A 17,812-nucleotide genomic window follows, 5' to 3' on the forward strand; every position below is an offset into this window, starting at 1 on the left:
CTACCCTTGTTAAACTCGCTGTGTTGTTTATAAGAAAAGTTTGCTGAATCCTGTGATAAAAGAACGTAAGAGAACTATATATTGTACGGGAGCTGGGGAGGACTCCCAAGAGAAAGACAAATCTAGAAGGGGGATCCCTTCCAAAGGCTGGGGTTCAAAGCTTAATAGAAACATGCAGTAGCAACTTATTATATGATAGTAGAGAAATTTGCTGTTTTTCTGGGCCTGAGTTGGTCTACCATTGTCCTGTAAGCAGGAAATAACTCTTAGGGAATAGGCTGGGTACAGCTGGTAGCCTGGCATTCAAACTGGTAGAGAGAGTTGGAGACATGTGGACAGGAAGCCCGCATGCACAGTCCCCTGGTGAGAGGACCATGGGAAGGGAAGAGTAACAGGGACTGTGAAAAAGGAATAAGAGTGTTCACAAAGCTTAGATTTAGGCAGGTCCAGTAATTTAATTGATGCTACACTTAGTGATTGAAGGGACCAGGACTCAAACTCAAGGAATATGATTTCAGAGCCTAGGATCTTACTGGTGTGCTGTGTCACTACTTTATATGAAAGTGTTTGTGTGTGTGTGTGTGTTGTGTGTGTGTAGTGTATACATATCATTGGTTAATCTATTGTCAATGGACAAGTTGCCTATTTTTTGAAAGTTGGACTGAGAGCTATTTCTTATAGCTAGCTGAGTCTTTAAAACTGTTGACCAGCTGCAGCAAAGTACTACTTTCTTGTTCAGCCAAGTTAGGCTTAGCCTCTCTTTCCAGTGGCTTCTGCCACTTCTCTGGTTGTCTTATGTCAGGAGGGTGAGTGAAACTCCAGGAAGTAGACAGTAGAATGGAAGGTCACATCGTTAATCCTTTTTTCCTCACTGACTCTCAAAAAACTTTCTTCCTTTCATCCGAATGTTGAGGTGCTTGACATAAATTGTATAATCTCTTTGAAAAGCCTCACCCTCCTAGGGCTTCAAGGAAGAGGTGATGAAAGACCACTTTAAGAATCCTAGGCACAGGCACATCTGTATTTTTATCCTATTTTATCATTGTAACAAATATAAAATGATTAGAAAACACAAGAGTGATTTTCTTGAGTTTTTACCATCCCTGCGCTTGGGTTGGAGATCTAATTTATTACTCTATTTATCACTTGGTCCTTGGACACTTGTGTCCTGTTTTTGAAAACCTCGTGAAATGAACATTTTCACATTTGCTAAGAGCCTTACCCTCATGAACCATGGGTTGTAAATAATAATAAAAGCTGAAAGTGCCCTTGAGAAATATCATTTATTGGCCAGAAAGTGAGTTTCACATTCCTACAATTCCCACAGTTACTTCCTCGTTCTGACATTTGTACTAGATAGTTGAAGGTCTTTTGTTTGGTGTAGAGGAAAACTTCTTGGGGAAGACCACCAGAGCACAGGCGAACAAAACAAAACTAAACAAATGAGACTCTATCACTCAGAAGCTTCTGCACAGCATAGAAAATGAACCATAGAGTGAAGAGACATCCAATAGAATGGGAAAAAAATGCTTGTAAGCTACCTGACAAAGGATTAATATTCAGAATATGTCAGTGGCTTAAAAAAACTAAACAACAACAATAAAAAACAACCAATCTAGTTAAGAAATGAACAAAAGACCTCACTAGACAGTTCTCAAAAGAAGAAATACAAGTTACCAATAAATATACAAAAAATGCTCAATATCACTAGCCATCAGGGAAATGCACATCAAAACCATGTGAGAGACTATCTCACCAATCTCAGAATAGCTAAATCCAAAACACTGAGAATAACAAATGCTGACAGAAATGTGGTAGAAAGGATATACTTATACATTGTTGGTGGTAATATAAATTAATGTAGCCACTGAAAAAACCAGTGTGGAGATTTCTTTAAAAACTATAAGGAGACTTGGCCATATCATCCAACCATCCCACTACTGGGTATATACCACAAATACTTGAAAACATTGTATCAAAGAGATACCTGCACCACTATGTAGCACTGTTCAAAATAGCCAAATTGGGAATCAACCAAGGTGTCCATCGTCAGATGAATGGATAATGAAATGGTAGTATATATGCATGATGGAATATTATTCAGATATAAAAAATGAAATTCTATCATTTACAGCAAAATGGATGGAGGAAGAAAGGGAGAGAGGGAGTATATTTATATTCTTAGAATTGTATCTATGACCTATACTGAATCTATTAAATACCAATTAAAAATAAAATAAAAATTAAAAAGGCCTTGGATTTCTGTTTCTGAATTATCTCCTTCTAGTTTAATAAAATTTATTTGCTTTAACCCAGAACATCTAGATCAAACTCAGTAGGTTAAAATATCTTTATAAATGTAATGCATGTATATTTCAGAAAGTTTAGATAAGGCAGAAAACTTTAAATATAAATCAAGCCTTGTTTTCACCACCCAGAGACAACCATGTTTAACATTTTAGAGTGTTTTCCTTTAAGCTTTTCTTTCCAGATGTCAAAATTTAGAATATATGTGACAAAATAGTTAGATACATTGCTTTTGTACAAGTGATTTTGTAAAAAATTTACTTCCCCTGTTTATACTAGATCTAACAGACATAGCTCAGCTCATAAGGACATAAGCTCATAAACCTGACAATTTGTGCATCCTCATGTGACCAGCAGCCAGATCAATAAACAGAACCATTCCAGCACCCACCTCTGCCATCATGGCCTGCAGGCAGCATCCTCATTTCAATCCCTGTCGAGTATTTTCACCTGTGTTAGTACTTTATATAAATAGAACATGTAATGTCAGGGTACGTCAAAAGCATTGTAGGGAAAAATGAAATTCAAAACTGTTTGTATTGGTGCAACAATATATTTGAACTATATGCACAATTTTTTACCCACTAGGCATTTTCCACAAATGTCTTGAATAGCCTTGGTATGTCCTTGTTGATACTCAACCTATCTCTTGTAATACTTGCTGTGTGAGGTAAGCAGAGGTGGCAATGAGACTGATCTCAGGTACTCCAATGTGCAAAGCTGGCATCCCAAGCAGCAGCTTAACCCACTGGACCACAACGCCCCCCTCAGGTGTTTTCCTTCTTAGAAAGAATACACGTTAAAAGCAGAATGAAAAAGACACTGGGATTAGACAAAGCAAATAAAACTTTGCACAAGAACTTACTGTATTCTGATTATTTCTGGGATATTATTCTGGAATTTCAGAGGATTTTGTCAATCCATGAAAAAGTTAACTTTTTTATTGACAGATAATAATAATGTGTATTATGATGTTTTGATACATGTAATATATGTATATATGTAACATATGTGATATATGGTTTTTTGATACATGTAAACATTGAGTAATGATCAAGCTAGGATAATTAGTAAGTCACCTCAAACATTTATCATACCTTTGTGGTGAGAACATTCAAAATCCTCTCATCTAGGTATTTTGAAATATGTAATGCTTAATTATTAATATAGGCATCATGCTGTGCAATAAATCTCTCCTCCTGTCTAACTGATTTGATAAATGTCCTCTATTCCCCATTCACTTCTACCCAGAGCGTCTGGTAGGAGTCCACATGCAAGTGAGATCGTTTGGGGTCTGTATCACTTTATCTTGCTTATTTCTGCTTCATGCAGGGTACGCTGCATTCACCTGTGTTGTCACAATCAAAGGATTTCCTTGAGTTTCCCCAATTCCATTTAGTGAAGAGGTTATCCTGTTCCCATTATGTGTTCATAGAAACTTTGTGGAAAACCAGTTGGCTGTAAATGCGTGGATTCATTTTTGGACTCTGCTCAATTTGTCTGCATCTCTTTTTGTGCCAGGACTATGTTACTTTGGTTACTATAATTTTGCAGCCTATTTGAATTCAGTCAGGACATACAGTGCCGTTTTGTTCCTCTTGTTCTAGATCACTCTGGTCATCCAGAATCTTCAGTAGTAGTTCCACAAAATTTTTGGATTTTTTCTAGTTCTGTGGAAAATGTCCTAGGCATTTTGACATGAGACAACATTGAGTAGTGATTGTTTTGGAGGGAATGGACATTTTAATGATGGTGATGCTTGTAATCCATGGACATGAGATTCCTACCTGGTCATGTCATCCTCAGTCAGTCTCTTTCATCAGCAATTCGTAGGTTTTCAGTGTAGAGATTTTTCACCTCTTTGATTAAATTGATTCCTAATTTTTTCTCACTTTTAAGTATAATAAACGGGATTATTTTCTTGAATGTTTTTTCATATAGTTTGATGTTGGTGATTTTTGTATGTTGATGCGATATCCTACAGCTTTTCTAAGTTTATTTATTAGTTCTAATAGGCTTTTTTTTCTTCTGATTGAGTCTTTAGGTTTTTTCACATGAGCACCTTAGATCCTGCTTCTTGTAAACAGGGACAATTCAACTTCTTCCTTTCTAATCATGGTCACAACAACAACAGTGAAACTATAGGCTAATATCCCCGATGAACATAGATGAAAAATCCTTGAGGAAATACTAGCAAACCGAATTCAATAGCATCTTAAAAATATCATTCACCATGATCAAGTGAGATTTATCATCCTAGGGATACAAGAATAGTTTAATGTATGCAAAACAGTTAAACATAATATATTACCTCAGAATGAAAGGCAAAATTCATATGAAGATTTTAATAGACACACAAAAAAGCATTCAACAAAATTCATCATCCTTTTCATTATCTAAACTTTCAACAAATTATGTCTAGAAGGATTGTACCTCAACAAAATAAAGGTTAATATCATGTGGAATGGAAAAACGTTGAAATTCTTTGTTCTAAGATCTAGAACAAGACAGGGTTGCCCTCTTCTGTTGCTGCCCTTCTATTCAACAGCATAGTAGTATTCCTAGAAATAGGAAAAAGTAAAAAAAAAAAAAAAAAAAAAAAAAAAAGAGGGGGGGGGGTTGATTTCTTGATTGTATAGAGTTGTGTCACTCAAAGTGTCATCCTCAGACTGATGGTTTGAGCTTCAGAGCAGAACTTCTGAGAAATGCAAATTCTCAAGCCCCATCCCTGGACCTATCGAATCAGGATTTGTGGGTATTAGGCCCAGTCCTCTGGATTTTTAATGGTCCTGCCAAATAATTCTGATGCTGACTGAAAATTCAGAATCCATGTTTTAGGGTAGGTCAAGGTAGTGTCAAAAAAAAATGTGTTTTTTTTTTTTTATTTCACCCGCTTTTATTGGGGTTCCGCTCCCAGGCGAGGTTCCCTGGTCCCAACAGAGCAACAGAGCGGGGGCCAGGGAAGTTGTGCGTCAGAGATTGGGAGGGCTCCTTTTATAGATTCAGGGCGTGGGGGTTAAAGGTTGAGGCGGGTCTGATCCTCATTGGTTGACCTTTAAGCACCCGCAGGGACCTTGACAAGGACTTTTCTTCCCTGGAAGTACAGGTAGGAACTTTACATTCCCGGAAGTGTAGGCCTTCCTTCCATGCGGATCTCAAAGCTACCATCCTGACCTTTTGATGATAGGAAAGGGGGCAATGATGAGTCTCTCTGGCTACTTCTTGCTGACTGGGGATGTCATCTACAGGGGCCCACTGGGGGCAAAAGTTGAGTGGCCTTTCTCCCGGTCTTGGCTGGGATCAGATTTAAACCACGTCCATCAAACAATCCTCACAAGGGTCCAGAGAGCCCCCCCTTCCCCATTTCCTCTCCTCTGTGAAATCCTTTCATTACCTGGTTAGTGCCACTCTTAGGATCATTGGTTGCTATTCTCATCCTGACTTGTATACTACAGTGTCTGTTTAAGTGTTCACAGCAGGTAATAATGGAATGAAACAAGGCCTTCAGCAACCAGGCAGTCAACCAGATGCTTCTCCATCCATACATGCCTGTCCCTGTGGAGCCCCCAAAAAATGGTTTTGAAGATGAGCAAGAAATGGGCCCAAATGCCATTTCTGACATTTACATGTGTATAATCCTAGGCAAATTACTTAATGTCTTTGAGACTCTGCTTCATTAAGTTGAAAATGAGATCCTAATACTAACCTTACAGGGTTCCTGAGTATTTAGACAAAGATAATGGCCATGAAGGGCTCACTGCAATGCAGGGTAGAAGATTGCTTTTTCTTGGAGTCCATATTTGGAGTTTACATGACATTCCTCATTGAACCATAGGTGGATAAAATGGGCCAACAGGGCCTCTCAGTGACTTAGAAGCAAAGATATGAGAGTTTCAGTCTTTACTTGCTACTTGACATGTTAATGTCAAGGGCATGTGAGTGAGGAAGCCTAGGGCAGCTGTCTTCTGCCATATGTGCAGAGATGGAGATTTAGCAGAAGTGTCAAAAAAAGAAGAATGAAACTGAGTGCAGAAATGAAGGAAAATGAGAGACCAGATGGCCTCACAGAGAAAGAGAAAGACAAACATAGGGGATATATAATCAGTTTTTCAACCCAGTCACTTCAGAGGTCAGACTATAATTAACAATCCTGAGGGCCATAAAATGCTCCAATATCCTCCGACTGTAGTTCCTGTCATATTTCAGCACATCTGAGGGAGCATGGCAATTGATGCGAAAAGCAAACCTTCAATAAGGTAAAGGGTAAGTTCAACATGGTACCAATAATAGATTCACTACCACTACTATCTGAACCACGATCCTGGCCGACTTCCTAAGATTCTTATTTTCTTGCATCAGCATCTTCAAAATAGAACAGCTTTGGCCAGCTGCACTAACAGTAACAGCAGGGGAATATATACATATTCAACATACATACTTGAAAGAGTGAAGATGGAGATAAGACTGGCTATCAATCAGAGAAAGAACACATAACTTCCTCTTTAGAATTATAATACACATTTACTACCTGGAGTGTCATTGTATCAAAGTGGGAAAGATATCTGGCCATTAGACAGATTTTTGATGAATTTATTTTGCTAGTTCTGGGGCAAGGTAGAGGGGACTTCCCTTAAAATTGCAGATTAATTGGAGAAATAACAAGTGCTCATCATGAATCTCTCTCCTATGTGTGTTCACCCACTCCTTACTCTAGTTGATAACTAACCAAGTTGTGGGCTTGGGCTCCTAACTAGGCATGCTTGTTCAGAAATTGGTTGTTAGATTTGATCACACGTATATCTCAAGGCCTGAAAGTATAGCAGAGAACAAACTTTCTCCATATTCTACCATCTCTGGGCTACTTAAGAACAAAGATTAAGGCTCTGTCTATAGAATTTAGAAGAGTTCCGGGATTATCCAAGGTGACTCTCCATAGACTTGTTAACATTCAAGGTAATTTTCTTTTTCCTTTGAAGGAGTGGAAATAGAATATGACTATTACATTCTATAGACACCATCAAAGAAATCAAAGTACATAAAAAAGAAAAGAATATATGTAATTTAATAAAATACTTCAAAAGTGTTCTCTTTGTTCAGATTTTATATTTACTTGCTATTTAATATTTTCATTTATAGGAGAAATTACCCAAGGGCCTCAAATGAAATCCAAGAATGGTGATTAAGTTACAACATTGGCCTTAATTTCAGCTCTAGAGAAAGTAGCAAAATGGAGGCCAGAGGTGAGCAGCCTATTAACTTTTTATGCCCACCAGTTTGTTCAAATAATTTATTGTTTGAGGAAATAGCAGTATGTTGGGGTTGTGTGTTGGGGTGCTTGTAAGGGTGCTCAGGCATTCAAACCAATCACACTTTCATCACAGGGCAGAAGCTAGATATAGTAATATCTCAGTAATAATTTGGATTGTCTTAGAGATAGAACAAAATGCAATTTAAAAATATTTTTCAAGTGTTTATTTTCTATTGTGTCTATTTCTGTATGTCTTGATATTATGTTTAAAGGAACTGAACTAAAACTTTTGCATGGAGTATAGTTTTTATTACATTTCAAAACATTCATTTTCATATTAATTTGTTCTGCTATTTCAATAGAAAGTACGTAGTTCATCATCTTCATTTCATATATTTAAAAGCTGAAGTCCAAGAAGATAAGGGGGCCTTGTCCAAGTTAGCAAATGGCAGAATAATGACACAACCGCAGTTGTTCTTATCCTCAGGATATTGTGCTTTTTGGGGGGTAGTGGGTTGTCACAGTTTTACTTCAGCGTAGCACTTGATTTGCCCAAGAAATACAAAATAATGTTTTTAAAAATCATGAAAATAGGATTTCCCAAGTGGCTTAAATATTCATTGAGGAAACTGGGCATCTTCAGTATCGTGTCTGAGTCATACCCTGGATATAGGTTAAGGCCCATTACGGCAAGTTTGCCAACTTCCAGTATTTCCAAAGCCATGTTTCAGGAGGAAAAAATTGGCCCCAAGGGCTTTGATCAACATCCATCAATCAGAAGCTGTACTGAAGAAACTATTTTACATCAAGAAAGTGCTTGTTTCTAAAATTACCAAAAAGTTAAGAATCACATATTTAAAAATTATGTCTTGCCCTTGGAAGAGGTTTTGTCTTGTTTTAAACAGGCAGTTCATACTTGCCTTATACCTATTTTGTTTTGTCTCTCTTTTTTCTTGGCTTATTCTAGGAATTTGACCCTAACTCTGACTCCATGTAATTTTATGGCGATGTGCACCTGATCCCTGATCACATCTTAGGCCGGGCATCCTTTGATTTGATGACAGTCAGATTCTTCCTCTAGGAGCCTGAGTTTTGGGCAGTTGTATATGAAGTAGCTGAGGCTGAAAGATCTGGTGAAAGAATCCTGGAAAGGTTACTCAAGATTGTCTGCCCCCGAGACCACTGTGAATACTTACTCCTGTCTTTCCCAGCACCTACGTCTTCACTCCTCCTTCAAATCCATGGGTGCTTAGAATTCTTCTCATCATGTGTCTACTTATCTGTCTATTGCTCAAGGTACTACAATGAATAACTGTTACTAGCAATCAACGAATTCTGGTTTTGCTCAACTACTGAGTAGGAATGTGATCCTGAGAAAGTTTCTTCCCACTCTCCCGGCTTCAATATTTTTATCAATATGATGAGCATGATGAATTGGATTGGATAATCTCTATATATGAACAAATAAAGAAGTCTGAATGAGATGCTGAACAGATTTTCAAACAGAATCAAATAAGCTCTCAAATAAGCTTAAGCTTTCTTTTCTGATTTAATAGGTAGAGTGAAGATTTATTGAACAACCATCTTACATATATGTTTTAACTCATAAGAAACCAGTAAGTGAAACATTGTTACTCCAGGGTTTTAGCTGGGGAAGCTGAAGCTTAGCATCTTAGGAAGAGGCATAGTAAATGTTTGAAGCCTTGGTCTCCAACCTCTTGGGTTTTCTTATCTGCTGTACTTTTCTGACTCTTGCTTCTTTCTCTGGTAATGGTAAGTGGGTAAGGAAACAGATAATAACTAGGATACGATTAATAAGTGAATATCTGTGATGTATTTCATATTTAGATAGAATCCATCACTAACTCATTATTATCTGAGTATAGGCAAGTATTGGACTTGGTAGCTAGCTCTGGGTGTAGGTAGACAGAAATGAAACATATGTACCTTAGTTTTCCATTTCCTGTACTTTTCAGACATTCAGTTCTCAGTTACCCAGAAGACTGTATTGAATTCCAAATGCTCTCACTCCAACTCCAAGGGAAATTTAGAGTTGAATTTTCCTCTTCCTCTCTTCACATTATCAAACAATTTCATATTGAGTTGTGCAAAAACTGAAACAAGATACTCTTGCTAATTGCTATCATGCATTACCAGGCCAAACAAACAGAATCTGAACCTTGATTCTGTGCTTGTTGCTGGTATCTGCAGAAATACCCAATCAGATCCCTAGGATAAAATAAAATGAGTATTCAAGTGCAGTGCAAAATATTCCATGAGAGTCATTGCCGTACTCCTATCAGTTTATATTGAGGTCTTTTAATTTTCATCTGTAATAATTACAAGTATACTTCAAAACGTTCATGAGAAATGCAATGAAAATACAGGTTTAGGCTCAATAGGCTAATCCTCCGCCTTGTGGCGCCGGCACACTGGGTTCTAGTCCCCGTCGGGGCTCCGGATTCTGTCCCGGTTGCCCCTCTTCCAGGCCAGCTCTCTGTTGTGGCCAGGGAGTGCAGTGGAGGATGGCCCAAGTGCTTGGGCCCTGTACCCCATGGGAGACCAGGAGAAGCACCTGGCTCCTGCCTTCGGATCAGCGCAGTGCGCCGGCCTCAGCGCGCCAGCCGCGGCAGCCATTGGAGGGTGAACCAAATATAGGTTTATTTTGGTACATTGTTTTTGAAATCTATGTGCAGTTTTTTCATGATATACATTTTCATGAACTTTTTCAGGTCTTCCTTGTGTTACCAATTAGTAAAAACCAATTGTGTGCCAGGCTCTGTGCAAAACTCTATGTAAATGCCATTGTGTTTAATCAAAGGAATAATAAGAGGTGTCTAATAGATGCCTCTGTTACCCTGAAGAATTTGGGTCACTAACATTTGCCCGAGTAAACGGTACAATCACATGTCAAACCTGGTGAGTGTGAAGGCCAACCCTAAATACTGAACAGGATGACTTCTCCTCTCCCAGGAAAGAAAGCATTGCCATTTTCATCAATCATTCCACCTTTGAGTTCAATGTCAGGCACTTTACAAATATTCAGATAAATTCCGCCTCCCTCACTCCTACTTACCAGGCAGTAGAGGAAACATATAAAAATATCCAGCCCCATTTGTCAAACATGATCTGTTTTTCGTGAATGAGGTAGAGACTCAGTAGGTTTCCACTGATACCAGCTGAGAAGAATAATTCTGCTGCAAACTCACCTTGCACTTAATGTTATTCATTTGCCCTTGGAGATGATTTAATAGACTTTCAGGGACTAGAGTATTCATAATATAAAAGGCCAACATGGAGAGAAGTGGAAAGAGTGCTAAGAAGCCTAGACTTTCCGAAAATAAGTAGATCTCTTTCTGCCTGTGTGAACAAGGTGACTTTGTTAGTAGAGCCTGAGTTGTGGGAGACTTACACTGAACCTGTGATACTGGGGTCATGAGCTCTTAATTCAGCAAGTAGCAGTTGGTGCCTCACTTAAAGGATGAGATCTTAGTTAAGGCTCTTTTCTCTACTTCTCTGGGATGCAAAGTGTTTTTCCTCTCTTTCCTATGCATAAGCTGAAGCAACTGATCCAATCTAACTACACTTCCAGTTCAGAAACCCAGCAGGGACAGTGTCTTATTTATATCCTAATTCCTTGATACTTGGTCAAAAGGACCTCCTTTCCACAGTATGTAGCTGAAAGCAGAAGTAACCACCTTAACACTTGTCATATATTGAAGACATTTTTATCATGCAAAATAATATTTATTATAGAAAACAGCAATCACAATAAAAATAAAAGAGAAAATATAAATAATGCATGATCTGCAATGTGAGGTCCCAACAGAAGTCTTTAGGCAGCTATTGATATCCTAGCTAACATCATTCTTTTATTTTTTCATTTTTGTTGTGTTTTAAATTGTCTATTATTCAACTATTCTTAGAGAATATAATGAACAAGTGTTAGTGGTCAAGACCCAACTTAGGATACCCATATCCTATATGGGAACGCCTGGGTTGGAGTCCCAGTTCCATTCTGAATTGCAGCTTCCTGCCATTGCACACCCTGGGATGCAGTAGCAGTGACTCAAGTGGTTGGGTTCCTGTCACCCATGTGGAAGACCTGGATTGAGTTTCCAGATCCCAGCTTCAGCCTTGCCCAGCCCTGACCATTACAGCCATTTGGGAAGTGAACCAGAAATTAGGAGATATTCCACTCTCACCCCCTGATGCCCAGTGCACCCCCACCACCACCTCTTTCAAACAAATAAAATTCTTTTTCTTTGAAAAAGGAGCCAAAAGAAGAGTTAGGAGACAGGTCTTGATTAAACAGATTTGTTATGTACACCTTGTTTCTAACAGTTGATTTAGATCGCCAGTGTCTTAACAATTAAAAATACCCTTCAAAGTGGAGGGAATTCGGGGCCAGCATCATGGCTCACTTGCTGATCCTCCACCTGTGGTGCCAGCATCCCATATGAGTGCCGGATTCTGTCCCGGTTGCTCCTCTTCCAGTCCAGCTCTCTACTGTGGCCCAGGAAGGCAGTGGAGGATGGCCCAAGTGCTTAGGCCCCTGCACCCACGTGGGAGACCAGGAAGAAGCACCTGGCTCCTGGCTTCAGATCTGTGCAGCGCCAGCCATAGCGGCCATTTAGAGAGTGAACCAACGGAAGGAAGACCTTTCTGTCTCTCTCTCTCTCACTGTCTATCTCTATCTGTCAAAAAAATAAATAAAATAAAACATTAGTCAAAGTGAAAAGATTTCTACTACTTGGGTTCTAGAATACCGTAATTCCTACTCTAAAGATGAACACATTGGATAAGCAGCAAACTGCTGAGGATATGATGAAATCTAATGAACTAAATTCTGGAAAATGATAATACCTCCCTAAGAGAGGAAAACAGTTTTTCCAACCCTGGTGGAACTGTGGGAAAGAGACTATATCACAATGTGGATGAGGATAAGCTAACTGCTATCGTTTAGACATTAGTTTGCATGTTGAATGTCCTGCAGAGATTAACGTGTTGCAGGATTGGTTCCCAGGATAGTGTGATTCAGAAGTGTGGAAACGTTAGGAGATGAGGCCTCGCGAGAAGTCCTTAGGGGATGGGCCCTTGGAAGACCGTTATCCCCAGAGAGTTGTTAGGAAAGCCTGGTTTTGAGCCTTGCTTCTTTTCTTCCTAGCGCACAGTGGGATTCTTCCCCTGTACCTGCTCTGCCAGGTACAGTGGTACCTATGCCAAACCCTGAATCATTCTATTTGAACTTTGACCCTTCAATGCTGGGAGCTAAATAAGTTAGCGGCCTTAGGTATTTCATTAGAGTAATGAAAAAAACTGCCTAATCAATTAGACAAACTTTTTAAAAAAATTTTTTGATTAATGTGCAATACATAAACATTTTCATAGGGTATTGTGCAGTATTTCACCATATGTATATAGTATAAACCAATTGAACTAGGCAGAGCATTTTTCCATTTTATTATCTTTCATTATGTTTGGAGCCTACAAGCCCTGTCTTCTATTTCTTCCTGTAAGATAAAATATATCACAAACTAGTGTAGTTTTACTGAGCTGTGGAACACTAGGTCTTGTTATTTGTATACAAATGTATTTTGGAACCCATTATCTAACCATGCTGTCTTCCCCTCTCCCCACCACTCCAACCTTCTTTAAAAATATTAAGAATTTGGGCCAGTGCCACAGCTCACTTGGCTAATCCTCCATCTGCAGCGCCAGCACCCTGGGTTCTATCCCAGTTGGGGCGCCGGACTCTGTCCCGGTTGCCCCTCTTCCAGGCCAGCTCTCTGCTATGGCCCGGGAGTACAGTGGAGGATGGCCCAAGTGCATGGGCCCTGCACCCCATGGGAGATCAGGAAGAAGCACCTGGCTCCTGGCTTCAGATTGGCACAGGGCGCCAGCTGTACAAGCCATCTGGGAGGTGAACCAATGGAAAAGGAAGACCTCTCTCTCGCTCTCGCTCTCGCTCTCTCTCCCTCTCTGTCTAACCCTGCCTGTCAAAAAAGAAAAAGAAAATCCCATCAAGGTGGCATATACCAATGCCATCTCACTGGTCAAAGTGATCAGTTTCAGTTCACAATTGATCCTAATGATAGGATTAAGAATCAAAGGGATCACATAAATAAGACTAGTGTCTGCTAATACTAAATGATAGAATTAAAAAGGAGAGAATGATCCAATATGGGAAGCAGGATACACAGCAGACTCATAGAATGGCAGATGTCCTAAACAGCACTCTGGCCTCAGAATCAGCCCTTAAGGCATTCAGATCTGGCTGAAGAGCCCATGAAAGTATTTTAGGCATGGAAAGCCAAGACACTCTGGCAAAACAAACAAGCAAACAAACGCCTAAATGAAAGATCTCTGTGAGTGAGATCCCAGTGGAAAGAATAGGCCATCAAAGAAGGAGGTTCCTTTCTCTGAAAGGAGGAGAGAATTCCAGTTTGACTATGACCTTGTCTAAATAAGATTGGAATTAGCTAACTCAAAAGGCTTCCATAGCCTTGGCAACTCATGACAAGAGCCTCAGGTGATTACTGACACCATAAACAAGAATGTCATTTGTTAAGTCAACAACAGGAGTCACTGTGCACTTACTCCCCATGTAAGATCTCTGTCCTTAATGTGTTATACAATGTAAATTAATGCTATAACTAGTACTCAAACAGTACTTTACACATTGTGTTTTGATGTGGGTGTAAACTGTTGAAATCTTTACTTAGTATATATAAAATTGATCTTCTGTATATAAAGATAATTGAAAGTGAATCTTGATGTGAATGGAATGGGAAAGGGAGCGGAAGATGGGAGGGTTGAGGATGGGAGGGAAGTTATAGGGGGGGAAAAGCCACTGTAATCCATAAGCTGTACTTTGGAAATTTATATTTCTTAAATAAAAGTTAAAAAAATTTAAGAATTCATTTAGTTGCTCCAAGATAGAGGGAGCCAGGGAGCCAGAGAGGGAGGGAGGGAGGGAGGGAGGGATGGAAGAAGAGAGACAGACAGACAGACAAAGAAGAGGAAGAGAAATCTTCCATCTGCTGGTTTACTCTCTAAATGTTCATAATGGTCAGGATGGTGTCAGGCTGAATCCATGAAGTTGGCACTACATTTTTGTCTCCTGCACGGGTCACAGGGCCCCAAGTACTTGGGCCATCTTCCACAGGATTCCAAGATACATTATCAAGGAACTGAATCAGAAGCAGAGAAGCTTGGACTCAAACTGAAACACATATGTGATGCCATATCCCAGTTAGAGGCTTAATCCACTGTGCCAAAATACTGTACCCCCCCAACTTCTTAGTATTCACTGTTCTAAGTTCAGATTGACTAATTTTTAAGAATTCCACATGTGAGAGATAACATATGGTATTTGTAGTCTACATCTAGCTTATGTTACTTAACACACGTATCTCCAATTCCATCCATTTTTCTGCAAATGTTAGGATTTCATTCTTTTTATGGCTGAATAATGCTCCCCAGTATCTGTAGATACCACATTTTCTTTTATCATTCACCTATCCAAGGATATTAAGGTTTAGCCTATCTCCTGGCTATTGTGAATAATACAGGGTACACAGTATATATTTTTCATATCTATTTCATTTCTGTTGGGTATATACACAGAAGTAAGTTAGCTGGATCACATGACAGAACTATTTTCAGTTTCCAAAGGGACTTCCATTCTGTTCTCCATAATGGTTGTATTAATATGTGTTTCCACCAAAGGGTATAAGAGATTCTTTTCTCCATACCCTTACTCCGACTTGTAATGCATGCCATTTTTTTTGTAGTTTTAATAGTAGCTATTCTAACTCAAGTGATTTGCAGTTTCTCTAAGGTTTTGATTTGTACTTCCCTGATGTCTATTGATACGGAGTATTTTTTCAAGTATTTCTTTTCTTTTTTTAAAAAAAATATTTTATTTCTTTGAGAAATACAACTGCAGACACAGAGAGGGAGAGACAGAGAGAAAGGTCTTCTACCTGCTGATTCCCCAAATGGCCACAATGGCTGGAGCTGAGCCAATAGCAGGGGCTCAAGCACTTGAGAAATCTTCAATTTCTTTACCAGACCATAAGCAGAGAACTGGATAGGAAGAGGAGCAACCAGTACTTGAACTGGTGCTCTCTAGTATGCCAGCAATGCTGGTTGAGGTTTAACCTACTGTGCCACTCTGCTGGCCCCTATGTCTTCTCTTGTGAAATGTCTGTTGATATTCTTTGCTAAATTTTTCACTGTATATTTGGGGTTTTGCTGCATTTTGGGGTTCTTTGTATATTTTAAATATTAAACATTTGTCATATACATAATTTGTACACATTTTCTCATTCTGTTGGCTATTTGTTGATTGTTTCTTTCACTGTACAGATGCTTCTTAGTTTGATATAATTCCTTTTGTCTATATTTTACATTGGTTGAGTATGGTTTGGGATCTTATAAAAACATTTTCAATATTTTGAAGTCTTTCCCCTATGTTTCCTTCTACTAGTTTGACTGTTTCAGACCATAAAGTCTGATATTTGATGTACTTTGAGTTGATTTTTGTATAGACTAAGAAGTATAAATCAAATTTAAATCTTTTGCATATATCCAGATTTTCTAGTATGATTTATTGAAGACATTGCCTTTTGTTTAGGGTATGTTTTTAATGACTTTGTCCAAAATAAGTTGGCAGTACATGCATGGATTCATTTATAGGATTTCTGTTCTATTATGTTGGTCTATATATCTGGTTTTATGCCAGTGTCATTATATTTTGGTTACAGTAGCTCTGTAGTATGTCTTGAAATCTGATATTATGATGCCATTAGCTTTGTTCATTATGTCCAGGATTAGTTTGATGATTCATGCTGTTTTGTGCTTCATATAGCTTTAGGATTGTTTTCCTAGTTCTTTGAAGAATGTATTTGGTATTTTGATGGGGATTGCGTTGAATCTGTAAGTTGCTTTTGGAGTATGTACATTTTAGTACTAATTCTTTGAATGCAAGAACATGGAGTCATTTTTTCTGTGTATTCTTCAGTTTCTTCAAGAGTGCTTTGTAATTTTCATCATAGAGGTCTTTCTGATCCTTGGTTAAATTTATTCTAAGGTATTTTCTTTCTTATTGGTAGCTATTGTGAATAGAATTGCTCTTATTTGCAGTATTTGTCTATATAATTCTGATTTTGTTCAATTCTGATTTTTTTAAATTTTGGATCTTTCAAATTTACTTAATTGATTTATCTGTTACAAGAGTTTCTTGGTGGAATTTGAGAAGTATTGATGTTATTACTTACTTAAAATTCTGGTAGAATTCAGCTGTGAATCTGTCTAGTCCTGGATGTTTCTTTGTTGATGGACTTTAATGATTCAATTTCATGGTCATTATTAGTCTATTTAGGTTTTCTGTATCCTCATGCATCAATTTTGGTGAGTTGTATGTATCCAGAAACCTACTATTTCTTAAAGATTTTCAAATTTGTTGGCATATAGTAGTGCATAGTAGCCCATAATGATCTTTCCAGTTTCTGTTGTACCAATAGTAATATCTTTTTTATCTCTGATTTTACTTATGTGTTTTTCTTTTTTTCTTAAGTTTAAAGATTTATCAGTTTTATTTATCTCTTTGATACTAATGCTTCATTTTTTAGTTTATGTTTCATTTATCTCTGTACTGATTATTTCTTTCCCTTTAGTAACTTTGGGTTTCATTTGTGCTTGTTTTCCTAGTTCCTTGAGATGTATTGATAGATTGTTTATTTGATATTTTTTTATTGTTACTGTTACATCTTGTATTCATATTTTGTTTTTTCAGTTTCATTTATTTCTAGGAACTTATACATTTTCATTTTATTTCTTCAAATTACCTATTTTCCATCCAGGAGCATGTCATTCAGTCTCTGTGCATTTGAGTAATTTCTAGTCTTTCTTTTTTTTTATTTTTTTGACAGGCAGAGTGGTCAGTGAGAGAGAGAGAGACAGAGAGAAAGGTCTTCCTTTGCCGTTGGTTCACCCTCCAATGGCCGCCGCTGCAGCCGGCGCACCGCGCTGATCCGATGGCAGGAGCCAGGATCCAGGTGCTTTTCCTGGTCTCCCATGGGGTGCAGGGCCCAAGCACCTGGGCCATCCTCCACTGCACTCCCTGGCCATAGCAGAGAGCTGGCCTGGAAGAGGGGCAACCGGGACAGAATCCGGCGCCCTGACCGGGACTAGAACCCGGTGTGCCGGCGCCGCAAGGTGGAGGATTAGCCTAGTGAGCCATGGCGCCGG

At 38.6% G+C, this 17,812-nt stretch overlaps 1 protein-coding gene across 16 annotated transcripts in view; it reads left to right on the forward strand.

The window, feature by feature from the left end:
* Window positions 1-17,812, forward strand: part of LOC138843963 (uncharacterized) — a 291,590-nt gene that overhangs the window by 157,593 nt on the left and 116,185 nt on the right. For 4 of the 16 annotated variants that reach the window (XM_089305469.1, XM_089305472.1, XM_089305470.1 and 1 more), the window contains exon 4: window positions 7,444-7,547. The exons of 4 other annotated variants lie outside the window; for them this stretch is intronic. The gene's annotated coding sequence lies outside the window, so the exon portion shown is untranslated. Of the gene's footprint in view, window positions 1-5,762; window positions 5,897-7,443; window positions 7,548-8,522; window positions 9,220-17,812 lie in introns of those variants that run through there. 8 more of the 16 variants (XR_016214241.1, XR_016214240.1, XR_016214236.1 and 5 more) reach the window with 5 other exon arrangements.

This window comes from Oryctolagus cuniculus, chromosome 10 (assembly GCF_051225735.1).
Source record: "Oryctolagus cuniculus isolate XC-2025 breed Fujian yellow rabbit chromosome 10, ASM5122573v1, whole genome shotgun sequence".
Classification (NCBI taxonomy): domain Eukaryota; kingdom Metazoa; phylum Chordata; class Mammalia; order Lagomorpha; family Leporidae; genus Oryctolagus; species Oryctolagus cuniculus.